This window comes from Bombus bifarius, unplaced genomic scaffold, assembly GCF_011952205.1.
Source record: "Bombus bifarius isolate JDL3187 unplaced genomic scaffold, Bbif_JDL3187 scf7180000009243, whole genome shotgun sequence".
In the NCBI taxonomy this organism is placed as follows: Eukaryota; Metazoa; Arthropoda; class Insecta; order Hymenoptera; family Apidae; genus Bombus; species Bombus bifarius.
The window spans coordinates 1,117,366-1,134,025 of record NW_022884989.1 but is presented as its reverse complement, the minus strand read 5'-3'; the positions used below and the strand labels follow the sequence as shown (position 1 = coordinate 1,134,025).

Genomic DNA, 16,660 nt, shown 5'->3' with positions numbered 1-16,660 from the left:
AGAGAATAGTCAGTTACGAGTAAGTTGCGACTAGTTGCAGTCACAAGTTAGTCGTTATACATTAGTCGTAGAATATTTGTTAGTATTGAGTTGTTACTCAGAAATTGACTAGATGTACAAATTTAGTTGTTTTAGTTGTATTGCATTACTACGTCAAGAAATAACTCTAGTTAAATAATCATCGTTTCAATCATTATAAATACATCAAATAAATAGAGATCACTATATTTGCGGGAGCTCGAGTGGAAAAGGCACAAAAAGGAAAGCGAAATCTTCAACAGAATTATTCGTGTAGTAATTGTGAAAATGAATTGAAGTCGAGTTAAATCTTTATTCGCAATAAGCGATGGATCAAACGCGGATAATACCATCATTGATGTCGAAGAAAGAAACATTGTTTACGATAAGCTGATGCGAATCGAAACAATGAAAGTTGCCGAGTTGAAAGATGAACTCAAGAAACGAAGATTGAAAAGGATTAGTAAGAAGGAAGAGCTGCAAGAGCGTCCAAGAGCTTTCATCGCCTTGGCGATTGAGCATGGCGAGTACGAAGAAGAGAAAGAAGATGTCGAAGAGCGCGACGTGTTCGAAACGCGCGTTCGAATCGACAGCAGGAGCGCACTCGTCTTTACTTTCAAGGACGTCCTGTAAGAGGCCATCAAGGAAAACGCGAAGATGAAAAGCAAGCGAGTCGAAGAAAAATCCAAGAGGATGGAACGCGATGGAGCTTTCTGTGCGGAAGTAAAAATCATCTAAGTAAGTGCGAGCTGCCTAATGAAAAGCAGAGTTGCCAGGTTTTTCAAATGCCAGAAGTACGTGCACATCACATCGCAATTTAACAATGTAAGTCCCCTAAGAATGCATGTAGTGTGTCGCAGTCGTTACAGAGAAAGCGTCGTAGAAACGTTAATATCGGAGATTGCAATTTGACCGCGTTGATAGACACCGGTAGCGATCAGTACGAGCGGATCAATACAACAGTCTCAACCTGACTTTGCAAGCTCGATCGTGGTCGAAAAAGGAAACGGATCTCTTCGTGTTTCTATTGAAGAAAGTAGGAAAGAATGTACGGCAGTTGTAGTTTCCACGAATCTTTTTTGTCGCGAGGATACCGTCGTCATAAACAAAAACTAATTAGATGTATCAGTTATTCTGGAATTTGAGTGGGCTTTGGTACGACACAGATAGCACATAAGTCCTTTTTGGGAAGTTGGAAATTCCTACCTCCCTAGTTATAAAACTTATAGTGCGTCAAGAGGGTGCCTGCCACCCGAAGTGCTCGACGGGTCCGCTCTAAAGTTAGACATAAACACCAGATGAGTTACACTCACGACGGTAGGATAGTTACCAGATAGTATAGGAATAGATTCCCTCCTCAAAGGAGATATGGCTAGAAAAATACCTCCTGGACGGAGAGCTAGAATATAAGGACCAGGCGCATCAAGATGAGTATTCAGTCTTCATCACACACTCGGCAAGAGAAGCTCATCATGCACCAGCCTTAGTAGAAACTCCTTACGCACTGCTGCGTTTGTACTAAACAGTGTAAATAAACCAAGTGGACACAACATTACTCTACATCTTTAATCTTCCGCCACTTTCAGCGTTAATGGCATTCAAGGTTCGCGATATCCACCGACCAGTCGCAACCTGGCTGATCGCCACATCGCCACATAGTTGGTAATAGCAACATCAGTTACAACGGACATAACCGCGGTAGCTTCTGATGGAGACAACATGGACGGTTGCGAAGTGGATTTCGTAGAATTCACGGAGTATCCTGTGAAATGTACAATCGAAGATACAAAATCCAGCACGTGTATGTCGGAAAATGCGACTGTAAAACGTGGAAAGGATCCTTAATAATACCCGTAAGCAATGAAGTCCACCAGTTACGAAAAACTACGTCACGCTTGTCAACAGCCTAGAATACGCTAATCCACAGAGATCGTGGTCGAATGTGGAACCGGAAAATCCCGAGGTTGTCCATTGTTGAAGCAAAATGAAAAGATCCGACAACCTTGGCGTCTCCGTAGAAAAGAAAAAAGATGTTGGACCTTTCTACGTGATTTCGAAGATGGATGTAAATGTAGTGGCAGCCAAATCGAAGCAGTTTCGAATGGGTGCCGAGATCGTTGAGGCTCGTGGATGTGGACTGCGTGGTATGTTGATTGTTGCTGGAAACCATAGAATTGCAAATAGCGAAAGAACCGACTTTAGCTTTCTGTGATGAACTAGGTGACACGTCGAGCAATATTCTTGTACGCACTCGAAACAACTTCAAGATGTCGACGCTAAAACAGAAGAAAACGAATCAGCCGATACCCTATCTCGGTTAAGATCATAGGGGTGGTTCGAATGATATTAACACTGAGTTAAGAATTTAAATACGACTCTTTGTTTCCGACAACTTTTAAAATCTGGAAAGTGCGTTTAGACCGATGAGTTGTTAACAAATGAAGTTCGGAGATTGTGAGGTCGAGGAGCAAAACTACTGATCGGTGTGCCTGGAACACGAGACAGGAGGATTCGTTTATTACAATTTTCATTGAGGAAGTGAGGACAACGGTCATTGCTGCTAATTGGAAAACTGGTGGATAAGGATGGGACGGACACTTTTCCCGTTCTTTACCGTGAGGAGCAATAAGGAGCGTCTCAACGTTAAGGATGCATCGTATAAATTAAGGGCTTCGACAGTAAGTAAAAATCTAAATGTTGAATGACAATAGACTTGGTCGCAGTAAACAGGAGTTTAGGCACGGCAATTAACGGTTCCTTCGGATTATTGCGGGTCCGAGCAAGTATGTTTGAACTGATGATATATGTTGATATAGTTAATGATATATGTTGGGGTCATAAGACATAACAATAGTATGTATACGAAGTTTTAGGTATATTCTTCTTGATTTTTATTACATATACTTATAGATCAGGTATATCAATCTCCATTAAATCATTGTTTGTCTTTCTTCCTTCCTTCGTTAATTGCTTTCATCTTTTGAATTCACTCTCATATTTAATTTTCCGGTTGTTTCGAGAAATGGAAGGAGGCTCTCCTTTCGTTAATATATGTTTATGTATTGCCTGGTGTAGTAGAAAAGAGAAACCATGAATAAGAGCGCTGAGATATTGGATGTATACAATAGAATTTAATTTTCTGAAGATGTGAAGCATATGGTTTCTAATTTCTTTGTCTCGATGCAAGGAACAAATTTCCATCATATGTTTAAGTGAATTTGTTTTCTCTTTCATTTAACAGTTGTTTGACTGTGAATGTTTATAGGTTTATGAGAAATTTAAAAGTAAAATATCCTCCAGAATACATATAGTGATAGCGATATACAAAATACATAATATGTGTATACGATTATACATTAATACGATTACTATTTGTGGAGAATCGCGTTGTTTCGTAGCTGTTCAGCGTTTGAAGTGACAGTTCGTTTCGGTATCATTCCCGATTTTGATTCTCGGCCGCCCAGCTGGCCATCGCATGATTAACGCAATGAAACGAAAATGCTGGAACGGAGCAGCCTACGTTCTGTGTTCGATCGATTGTCAGGCTACTTTTGCAAAGAATGTTTCCCAGTAGTGAAATTCGTTTGCATCGTCGGATACGTTCGATCTTTGAACCGAAGAAGACTGTTCTCGTGAACGATGCTCGTCCTTCCATGTGGACTCCGAATGCGTTCTAGAAATAGATACATTTTAACGTATTGAGGAAATTACTCTTTTTTTAATCGTTTTTTCTGAGATTATTAGGAAACAATTAACATACGTGCATTTAACTGCAATGAACAGAATTAGCAATAAAAATGAAAGTAATGAATATGAATAATACTATAGAATTTTATATAGATTGCTTGTTCGTAGTTTCTTCCGAAGAATTCTTTTTCATGAAAGGAATAATTACATACATGCTATCTAGTTCCTTATAAATACGTTTATTAGACCCACGCAATTATCGATGTAACCGCGTGTTGCATGTAGTTTATCCACTCTGCTACCAAGAAAGCCGGCACAGTCCGGTGACAAAGCTGGATTCGCGGATGAACGTGTTTGCGAGCACATTGAATGAAGCGCGGTTACAGCTGCGTCAATCGCTTTTCCGCGTCCAAAGCTGTTGTTTCGATTCATCGAGTCAAGTTTCTAAGATCGTGTGAAAGTAACCATTACGATCTGTCTGTGATCAAGAATGCTGCTTATTGTGAGCAATTTAATGGGACGATAGGTGAAAGCTCGATCAATTTAGTATACATTAGTCTTACTCTAAAATTTCTTACAAAAATTTGGTAAGAACATTTGTCAAGACTGAACGCTGCTTTTTTGAAACTTTTTACAACTAGAACTTTATACGAAAATGCATTTCTGTATATTTTTGATCGATTCTTCTACTTTCTTGGTTTCCAAAATTTAATATTACATTTTTGTAATGAATTAGTTATTGAATTACTCCTATGTAATTCAGGTAAACATTTTAGAACCGTATAATATGTTGCAATTTTTTGACGTTATAAAGAGCTTTTTCCTTCTAGTTTCTGTCAGTATGCTATAGCTGTAACAATAGTTACATACCTACTATTAACTTCGTTCCTTTCCTTTGTGCAACGCTTTGCGTTTGGTCCTGCTTTTTCAAGTCACTTGTGACCTAATCGTACTTTTCTATCGCTAACAAACTTAAATTTTAGTAAAAAAAGAAATATTATAGGAACTACGGCAAAATTAGAGCCTACGGGGAGCCCGTACCACCGTTTCTGTGCCACGAGAATGATAGTACGGGCCCTTGGCGCATAGTAAACGGCTATTCCACCCAGAAGACTGTGCTCGCACCCTAGTCGCAACGATCTCTAATTCCCACGTCCTTCCTTTGAGCCTCCTGGAGGTCCCGATCCCACGCGTAGCCCTATTTCGTGGATTTCGATATCCCGCCTTTCAGATATGTAATGTTTTTCGTGTCCGGGAACACAGCCTGATTCTATAGATGTATGATATGGCTCTCCGATATGTGTGATTCTTTAGTCTTTTAAAACGGAGCATTTAAACTCCGCGATTCTAAAACTAACTTAGACCTAATAATCACAAGTGCTTGCTTCAGCGGGAACATCTCATTCTGCCCACGGACATGACCGCTGACGCGTGGTTTGTTTTGATCGCTCCTCCCCTCCAGTCCCGGACAAGGCCCATCGGTTGGAATTGTGTAAACTGGAAAAATTACGACTAGGATTTGAACCCGAGTCCTTTGGATTTGTAGCCATATACTATATCCACATCGCCACCGTAGTCATATGATATTTATATTTTAGAACTCATACTTAAGGTTACAAGTCCCAGTCATACATTGCTAGGAATTTCGTTGAAACATTGTAACTCTTATTGTCCGTTGAAACAAAAGCGTGATTTAGATCTAAATTGAATTAAAACTTGTTTCGTATAGAAGCTTCCCTTAACTACACAATTTTACTTTTTTTTACTAGAAAATCAAACAAAAAGTATATTATACGATTTCGAGGATTATAACGCGGTCGTAGAAACCCGCCCTCTGTAATCTTTCCTGCTTGTTAATGATGTCACCAATAAAATCAAAATTTGATTTTACTAGATATCAAAATATCTAAAAAAAAAAAAAAAAACATAAAAACACAATTAACTCGCTCAATTTCCAATTATTCCTTCCGTTTCTAAATTTCCCTGCTGGTTAGCAGTACTGTATGGTTCATGCATTCACAGAAATGATGTTTTCTGCCGTGTACAGTTAGTCGCATCTCGAAACGATGGCATAAGTGTGAAACAATACGTTTCCCAAGGTGCGTGATAGTTCGCTGTGCGGTTGCAGGCGGTTTGAAAGAGTTCCTTAATTCGGTATCCCGCCGCGATTTCCGGCAGCGCTCCATGAATACTGCGCTTGATCATGTCGGCGTAACACGCCCACGCGATGTACCTACATCAGTGTTCCTTTGTAATTAAACTTATCTTCGATTGGGTAGTTAATAATTAATAGTATTCCACTTAAATCTGTTTATCACAACCATGATGGTGAGTCATCTTATGCGTTCGGTTTCTTCTATTTCTTCATCGTGACGTTGCCGTTGACTATAAAATTGCTCATGTAAAAGCGGAAAGCGACTCGTGAGATGCGATCGTATAACGACATCGAGCACCAACCCGTTAATTGCGGTTCAACGAGACATGGGATAGTTTGCTATTAATACATAAATAAATTAATAAATAATACAACGCTGCTAGAATGTGGATAATTTCGAAACAAACTCCTAAACGAACCTCTGGTGATACGTGCCACCATGTGTGCGATATTTTATTATTTGGAACTTGTATAACAATACAATAATTCATTCTGCGATCAAGATGGTCAACAGCTGTTCCAACATACTTGTACGGGCCCGCGATTATCTTAAGATACCGTTAATTGCCGTCATCATATTTAGATTTTTGCTTACTATCGAGGCCCTTATTTTATACAATGCATCGTTCAAGTCGAGAAGTTCCTTGGAGTTATTGTTCATTGCGGTAAACCATGGGAAAAGCGAGTTTTCTCATGTGGGATATTCGAGGAGGAGTTCTATCCACGAGCGACCATTGGTGGTGGGCGGACAGCATCCATCACTAGTTTTCTTTATAGATCTCAGTATCACCGGACATCTCGATCAGAAGACCTTAAGATGCTACTAACTCATCGAATGGAAGAAACTTTAACTTGCGTGCAACTATTCGCTCTAAACACTTCTACATCTACACGCAGACACTCAAGTCCCAAAATTTGTTAGAAATAAGGAGTATATTTAAACTATCAATTCAGTGTTACGATTATTCAATCCGTTTCTTTTATCTTAACCGAAATATTGAATCGGCTAATTCATGGCGTCAATTACCATATCGAGACGGGAGTTTACCACTCTCGTTGACGCGTTATATCGTGAACGCGTCTTCCCGCGACACGGTCGAACAGAGAGAAATAAAAAAATTGCAATTGTCACATAAATATGGGTCTTTTGGAAGTTTATTAAAAAGCATTACTTCATTAATTCCGATTTTAAAACACTTATTACTATTTTATATGAATATAGTATTGCTCCTTTAAACTTAATTTTACTGAAATACGTGACAAGCTTCCGAGTTGTTAAGACTTCGTCCATTATAGCATTATTTTATGATTATCGAACTTAGTAAAACACCCGTTACTTGCTTGCGAGTTACAGTATTGTTTTATAAAAATGATATGTCAGGCGTATTGCATTTATTTAAAGAAACAGTCTAATTATAATTAACTTTGTAGGAATATTTATAGTATTTATAGTATTGTCAACTAAGTTCATATTTTCATAGTTTCAATAGAATTTTTGATCTATGTTTTCAGTATTTTCCTTGTAATTTTCTATGACGAAAAGTTTGAAACATAGGTAAACATCAAGTGATCCTACAGATTGCGTTTAAAAGTGAAATTATCTGCGAATTAAAAAAACTTCAATCACTCGTCATTATCTAGCAATACGATGTTATGATTTCGATATTCTTAATTAGATTGTAATCTTGTTCGATAATAATGTGCATTTGTTTATGAATATATTGCAATATTAAAGCAATTGCACGTGTCATATCTCTTATTTCCTTTAAATTTTGTGTTTTTAATTCCTCTTCCCGACAGTTGTGACTCGCGCAATTCGCGAATCATGACGTATTCCTTTCACGGCTCGCGTTACGGCTCGTGCGGACTGCAAGACATGACAATGTATATTTTAATAAATAAATTCTGTTCCATAATGCTTTGTTCTATATTTATTGCGTCCTCTTAAAGCGATGATCCGTTTTATACTACCGACGTGTGTTTTTACTGTACTGTATACATTGTATGTATGTTTGCACTTTTAAATTTTTCATACACGTATAAAAATCCGTAATATGAAAGTAAAGACATTTCTGATGAAAAAAAAAAGATACAACTGCAATGTTGCCTGATTGTATTTCGCGGATAATGAATATATTAAATGAATGTAAATAGCCAAAAACGCTCCGGAAACGCGTTCTGTTTATGAAAGAAACAATATCATCTGACATTTTTCGGGCGCCTTTGCTGACGCGTTACATCATTCCCATACCTATTTATTTATATCGCGCAACTGTCACTGATAACGAGAGCAACATTCCAGAAGCGGCGTCTTCTGAATATTTAGAAGGTATTCGAGTTTCATGTCGAAGCAGTCGTGTAGAGGCAGTTACACGTAGGGACCCTCCTGCGAACGAGCGTGAAAACGCCTTGGTTTCCTGCTCTTTTTTCTCGTCGTCGCAGCTTTGCTCCTAACTTGCACAATTTTAAAAAATCCTTCTGACGCGAGCCTCGTAGGCGCGCATTACGAATAATTGTTACCGTGGTAACAGTGGCCTGTTTCTCTGCTAAAATACACGGCGGATTTCCCGGTTAGAAAAGAAACTGAATCGTAATAGGATATCGTCATACCAAACCATAGTAAGTTTTTTCTTTGCTTTATCTTTCTTCTCGAACTATTGTTTAGTAGTTGTTTGCTGACATGTGTTCAAGTAAACGGAGTAATTTTTAGTCTGATTGTCTGTCCCTGCATGGAATATAACGGTAAGTTGTCATTCTCTGACGTTGTGAACCGCGTTTTCTGAATTGGTGTGTGGAAATATAAGACATACGAAATTTGCTGAACAATTCTACCAAATGTCCAAACTGGACAAATTGTGAATGTAAACAATTAGATAGAAAACAAAAACACGAAAATAGCTAATTCTGTTCGGAGAGAATGGAAATCAAAATAACGCAATGTGACGTTTCCTAAAAAATCTTACTGTATGACATGGAACGCTTGAACTACTAGAAATAAGTTAAATATATGTTTATTATCAATATGATAGAATTATCAGGATTATAAAAATCAGAATTATTTCTACATTTTTCTCATATTCTTCCGCAACCTAGTTCAGTCTTAATACAGTAATATACATCATATTATAATTTTCATCAACATCATGTCCGATATACGTTTGGAATGAATTGCACTTTGCGTTTCAGTTTGTTCGCTGTACACCGTGAGTCTGTTAGAGCAAAGTGCAATGCTTCAGCACGTACGCGTTAACCCGGTTTCGGTGTCATCAGTGTCATCGACATGACAAGTAGGCCATCTTGAATCCGAGTTCCGTTCAGTTCCGTTCGGTTCCGTTCGTTATCATCAGTCTCCCTAAATATTGTCTCCTCTGAGGTACATACCCACAGTTACTCGAATTTGCTCTTTCCCGATTTTCCGTTACATCGACGTCAGTACTGTTGTTGCAAAAGATATGACGCGCCATCGCGAATTCAAGCGAAAGTCAGTTATTCCGGATTTTCAGGTAGACAAATTATCAGAGATATTTAAAAGTGTTGTGGTTATCTGATAAAGGAACACGTGGGTGAATGTGGAATAGAAATATATCGGAGTATAAATGTAGGAATAGCATAAGTGCAGTGTATGCTACTCCAGCGCACTATGGCAGCGTTACATTACAACACAACTCCGAAGCTATGGGCCTATAGGTATTTATATTATTACGAAATCTGGCCTGACTATACCTCGCTGCACTAACCTGACCACATTCTATGCAAGGCATGTCCCTAAAAAGGCTATGAGATTGAAAAACTCTCCTTATTGATTTAGTACTAGATAATATTGAATGGCTTCGAAGGCCAGGAAAAGTAGACAATAGTGCGGATTTAGAGTTTTCCTAGAAGTGAGGTTTACTTCAACAAAAAGCGCTGCGTCATTGTATGCTGCAGTTTTCTATGCGCTGTAGTATTCTGAAAAAACCGTTGAGAATATACCTGTGAACTGCAGGTAGTGAAAAAATGAAAAGCCCCTAACGTGCCGGGAAGCATGGAACATTGAATTAAGTGGGCCAGCAACATGCTCCTGGGCCTTTAGGAGAATGGGCATTCGAAAAATGTGTATCTGGAAAAAATACGTTTTCCCTACCATAACGCAGAGATATATTGCGACGTATCGGTCGACGCAGTACGACCGTAGGTACCGAAAACCCTGCGGCCTAGCGTGATCAATTCGCTCCACGGACTTTCTCATCCCGGGATACGCGTTACACAAAACCTGGTGACGACGCGTTTCGTCTGGTTGTCAGTTATCAAAGACTGCAGAAACTGAGCACGACAGTTATTCTGTATTAGCGATGTAAAGTCACCAGGCACGTAGCATCCCCAGTCGGAACGTTTGATATCAACCACGTCTTAATCTACACCAGGGATAAGACATCGACCCCCGACCGTTGGCCTCTTTTGCAGATCATCCCCAAACCAAGACTTATATAAGCCGAGACTTCAGCCAGCTCGGGCATTTCTTGTTCAGCCTTTCTCTGATTCAGTATCGTTCTACCTCTGTGAAATCATTGTAATCTTTGATAATAATCATTTATAATAAAGTTATATAAAAGAAAGTTGATAGTTGAGTTACGACTCAACCTCCTTTTATTTTATAATCAAAGTCTCAAGTTTACGTGACAGAAGCGTCGGCAGACAGATTCGAACACATACACGTAGACATTATCGTGATGCAGCATTCGCAAGGCTATCGATATTATCTAACGTGTATCGACCATTTCTCGCGTTGATCCGAAGCGATACCCACAGCCGATAAGGAAGCATCAACCGTTGCTTCAGCTCTCCTTTTAACATGGATTGCTCGTTTCGGCGTATCATCCAAAATAACAACCGATCAAGGACGCCAATTCGAGCCACAATTATTTAACACGTTGACGCCGGCGCCGATATTCATTGTTTTGTCTGTGAGGCGGCGCCTGGATACACGGTCTGCTTCGTGGGGCAGCGCTGGGTCACATTAGACTGCTCGACACGACCGCAATTTTTCAATCTTGAGCTCAATTTATAGCAAAATTACAATAGTTATACGACTCCTGTTGGGTTCGATAAATTCCGTGGACTTCAACTAATACATTGATATACAATAGTTTGGCAATATCATTTTGCCTATATCTATAAATGTTAAGTAAAGGTCGCATACTATTTACCGATAGCTTTTATACTAGTGTCCCTTTGACCGAGGAACTTCTGTAAAAAAGAACATTTATTTGTGGCATTATAAAAATGAATAAAAAATTTTTACCGCCGCAGGCAAGACAGAAACGGCAAAGGGTGGTTTTATGAGTTTTCAAAATCGGAGTGGCGTTAAACTTTAAAAAAAAATTTTTTTAATTTATTTATTTGAATTTTACAATTTGTCCGGTAGGACATTTGGTAAAATATTATAGCTTAGTGGTATAATAATATAACATGTGGATGGCTACCCCCAGTGAGATACCATCTTCGAACAAACTTTTAAAATGGACTGAAAAAAGACCAGTATGTATGTTAGCTGCTTCAAAATATCACAGGTGTGTTATTGTTCGGGGGAAAAATAGTAAATTAAAGCCAGACACTGTTTGTTTTTATAATGATGCTAAAAAGGCGGTTGATCTATCCGGTCACACGTCATCCTATTATAGTTGTTTGCGCAGAACCGTAAAATGGTATAAAAACATTGTAATAGAATTAATATGCGGGACTTGCCTCGTAAATACATGGTATGTACATAGAAAATGGGGTATTAAAAGTATCAAAATCTGAAAATTTCGCTGAGAAATTATTGATCACTTTTTAAGTACAGTGAAACCCCACATAGAAGAAATGCCAAGTGAAAATGAAGTACTGCCCAAAAAACGTTCACATTTTCTGCAGTCGTACCAAGGGCCCGCTAGCAAAACGAGACGGCGGTGTACACAATATTATAAACGTATTTCTAGAATAAAAGGTGAGAGTATGCCGCGAAAAGAAACGGCACTCTGTCTAACATGTTTTAAAAAATTGCATGAAAACGGGAAATAATTATGTTAAGTTTATAATATTGTATTGCCATGTTTTTACTATTGTATGTCTGCTTATAATGTTGAGATAAAATAATATAAACTTATTTCGTACTGCCTATTTTGTGAAATACATGTGTGACCCGTCGCGCTACCCCACGAGGCAGACACGTGTGACCCGTTGATGACCCACGCCGGCGTCACCGTGTTAAGGAATTATACCGGTTGCTCGGTATCGAACATTTACGCACGACGACCTATCATCTCGCGTCCAACGGGATGGTAGAGCGCCTACATCGACAGTTGAAAGCGGCAATCAAATGCCACGATATGAGCAACTGGGTTGAAATCTTACCGATCGTACTATTAGGAATTCGAACAGCAATTAAGGAGGAACTGAACGCAACGGCTGCCGAAATGATCTACGGCGCAGGAATACGACTGCCAGGGGAATTTTTCGTACCGACGGTTCGGCAAGCGACCTTCGAATACGCGAATCGGCTTAAAGAGCGAATCGAAGAAATAAAGCCGCAACCGATCACTCGACAAACGTGTTCATTTTCCGTGAACTCGCAGTGTCACCCTATACATTGCTGCGTAGCAACGTCGTCCGCAGTTCCCTACAAACACCTTGCGACAGGTCATACAAGGTGATACAAGGCGGAGAAAAGAATTTCCACATAAAAATAAATAATAGAAAGGTAACAATCTCTATAGACCGGCTAAAACCGCTGTTCCTTGTAGATGACAATATCGAACAACAAAGTGTCGAATACCACGACATAATAATACCGCTTAGACATCAAATCGAGCGAAGCGATACACGGACAAACACAAGAAATAAATATGTCACGCGCGCGGGCAGGAGAGTCCCATTTCCTGATACGTTATAGGCAGGTTTCGAATAAGCGCTATAGTTCGTTGGGCTTGGGAATTACCCACGGAATTTGTAAACTAACTACACACAAAAAAAATATGTTATCGTTGGTAAGGAGGTGATGTAGCGGCACATAAGTCATAGGACAATTCGAATCGAGAGTGACTCATGTCGTTGTTTTGTCTCGCAGTATCGACACCGTTACTTCGTACAAAATTTAAAAGTAAATAAACTCCGGACAAAGCAATATCGTCCCTACCTGAAATCGTCAACCGAAGTCGAAGTCAACCTCTCCGACTTTCCCGACCAGTATAAATAAACGAACATGCTCTCTAAGGCGATCATTATCTAGTATCCTTACAGCGAGTGTCATTGAGCGAGCGACGATTCAGGCGTATTATAGCAACTCTGTATTCTGTACTTAGAGAGATCTTTAAATATATCCGACTATCACAAGTATTAGCTCATCTCGTCATTAAATAAATTAACACGTTTGATATGAAAAGCAAGCTGGTCGAAGAAAAATCCAAGAGGACGAGACACGACGGAGCTTTCTATGCAGAAACAAAAATCACCTAAATACGAACTGCCCAACGAAAAGCAAAGTTGCCAGGTGTTTCAAATGCCAGGAGTACGGACACATCGCATCGCAATTTAACAATGTAAGTCCCCTAAGAATGCATGTAGTGTGTCGCAGTCGTTACAGAAAAGCGTTATAGAGACGTTAAGATCGGAGATAGCAATTTGACCACCTTGATAGACGCCGGTAGCGATCAGTGCGAGTGGATCAATACGTGAAAATAGGAGCGCCCAAATCAGATAAAGTCGAAGTTGATAATCGGATTAAAAGGTAGTCAGAGAACGGAATAAGAAGTTAGTCTTAGTTTGACCTTGCAAGCCCGATCGTAGTCGAAAAAGGAAACGGATCTCTTTTTGTTCCTATCGAAGAAAGTACGGCAGTTGTAGTTCGCACGAGTCCTTCTTGTCTAAAAGGCACCGTCGTTAAAAGCAAAAATTTATTAGATTCTTTTCTATTTTTTTTTTTTTAATTTGCACTTTACAATTTGTTCAGCTGGACATTTGGTGAATTTTTCTAACTAATTGCTAAATAACATGTGGATGGCTACCCCCAGTGGGATACCGTCTTCGAGTTTGAATATTTTATTTCTTTAGTGAAGTCAGTAGGATGTTTTCTCTTTAGTCTTCTTTCTATGAAAGCTTTGCTCGCTTTAGCAACCAGCTGGTTTGGATGTGTTGCCGTTCTTCCCTTGAATTTTTCTCCGTACCTGCCGATTTCTTGTTTGACCGTTGATATTTTTACGTCTTTGCGTATATCCTCGTTTCTGACATACCATGCAGCGTTGACTATTGTTCTCATTATCTTCGATTGTAGCGACTCTAGTTTATTTATGTGGCTCATTACTGCTATCCCCCATTTTGTGATGTGCTCTTGTAGTAATGTTTTTTTTTTATTTAATTCTTCACATTCACAATTTGTCCAATTTGGACATTTGGTAGAATTTTTTAACTGCTTGATTATCATGTGGGTGGCTACCCCCAGCGGGATACCATCTTCGTGTTTGTTAGGTTGAGTCCTTTGTGAGGTCTGCTGGGTGTTTCCTTTTCAGTCTTCTTTCCATGTTTGAGGTGTTGGTCGTTTCCACAGCTAGCCGGTTTGGGTGGGTTCCTATTCTTTCTTTGTGTTTTTCTGCGTATCTGCTAATTTCCACTTTGACCGTTGGTATTCCCAGGCCCTACCGTTTTACTTCCTTTCTAACGTGTCATGGGGCGTTTACCATTGTTCTAAGAATTTTAGCTTGTATTGTCTCTATTTTGTTTATATGATTGCTGCTGTCCCCCATAGTGTTCCCCCCCCCATTATTTCGTACGTCCAGATTGGTTTTATGATCGTTTTGTATATTTTTAATTTATTTTCTATGCTTAATTTGGATTTTCGACTTGTTAGCCAATGCATTTGTCTCCTTGTTGTCTGTATTTTGTCTATGATTGATTCAGTATGCTGTTTCCATGTGAGTTGTGTTTCTAAGTGGAGTCCTAGGTATTTGACTTGCCTTGTTTGTGATATGTGCGTGCCGTTCAGTAGGACGTTTGGTGGTATCTGTTTTCGCAGCGTAAATGTAATATGGTTGCATTTATCGGGGTTTGCTTTTATTTGTTTATCTTGCAGCCACTTTTCTATTTTTGTGATATATTCTTGTAGTAATTTGACTACTGTTTTTGGATTAGTGTGTCTGACTAGTACAGCCGTGTCGTCCACGAATGTCAGTATTTTACTGTTGGTAGATGTTGGTATGTCGGTCGTGTATAATGTGTATAATATTGGACCTAAGACGCTATATTAGATGAATCGGTTGTTCGGCATTTTGAGTGGTCTTCCGCTACGATACGGACAGCACATCTGTCTTTTTGGGGAAATCGTAAATTCCTACCTCACAAGTTGTAAAATTTACAGTGCGTCAAGAGGGTACTTGCAATCTGGAGTGCTCGACCCCCAGTCCGCTCTAAAGCAAAACATCAATACCAGATGAGATACACGACGATAGGACAGTTACAAGATTGGATAGGAACAGATTTCCTCCTCAAAGGAAATATGGACAGAAAAACACCCCCTGGAAAGATGCGACGGTCAAACGCCGAGAGGTTCCTTCGCATCTTTGATCGGAAATTTCGAAGACGAACGGATGTCCTCGACCATACTCGTAAGTATCGAACTCCACCAGTGACGGAAATGTACGCAACGCTTGTCAATAGCCTGTAATAATCCACAGAGATCGTGATCGAATGTGGAACCGGAAAATCCCGAGGTTGTCCATTCTAGAAGCAAAATGAAGAAATCCGAGAACCATGGTGTTTCCATAGAAAAGGGAGAAGTTGTTGGACTTTCTACGTGATTTCGAAGATGGACGGAAATGGAGTGGCAGCCAAGTCGAAGCAGTATCGAATCGGTGACGCGATCGTAGAGTGCGTGGTATATCGATCGTCGAAGCTAGGCACGCGTTAAAAACAAGTTCGGAAACCATACAATTGCAGATAGCCAAAGAACCGATTTTAGCTTTCGGTGCAGAGCTAGGTGACGCGTGGTGCGATATTCTTGTACGCACTCGAAACGATTTCGAGATGACGATGTTGAAACAAAGGAACACCGCTGATGTTCGTGATTCCATAAATGTCGTGCAACAAGAAATCCCTTCTCAATGTAAGATAATCGGTATCCTGATGAAGAATAGCAAGAACTTATTCGGGATTTCTAAGAAGCGATTGAAAAGCGAAAATGGAGCAACTATTAGAAAATTTATATAAATGAAGATAAATAATGTCGCTATAGTTGGTCGGCCGTGTTCGCGAGAAGACGCGTTCGCGGTATAAGGCGTCAACGAGAGTCTTAAATTCTCGTCTCGATACGATAATCGGCGTACTCTCTTTACTTCCAACAACTTTTAAATACTGGAAAGTGCGTTTTGACCGAAGAGTTTTTAACAAGTGAAGTTCGGAGACGGTGATGACGAGGAGGAAGGCTATTGATGGATGTGCCTCTGAAGCATGAGACAAGCGGATTTGTTTATTGCAATTTTCGTTAAGCAAGTGAGGATAGCGGCCATTGCAGAAAATTGGATGAGAAAAGAGCTGGTGGATAAGGATAAGACGGGACACTTATCCCGTGTTCTACCATGACGAGCAATAAGGAGCGTAAGTAAAAATCTAAATCTGAGGACGGCAATAGATTACCGCGGATCCGAGTATGTTTAAAAAGTTGTTGACCATCTTAACCGAAGGATAGATGGGGATATATTCTGGGGTCACAGGACGTAACAATAGTATTTAAAGTAATTTAAAGTATACGCTCCCCGATTTTCATTACATATACTTATAGATCAGGTATATCAA

General features: G+C 39.5%; 2 pseudogenes; both read left to right on the top strand.

Moving 5' to 3' along the window:
* Nucleotides 1–2,002: 2,002 nt before the first annotated feature.
* On the top strand, nt 2,003–2,339 carry LOC117214833 (annotated as a pseudogene).
* A 13,200-nt stretch (nt 2,340–15,539) lies between these two features.
* On the top strand, nt 15,540–16,237 carry LOC117214801 (annotated as a pseudogene).
* Nucleotides 16,238–16,660: the final 423 nt, after the last annotated feature.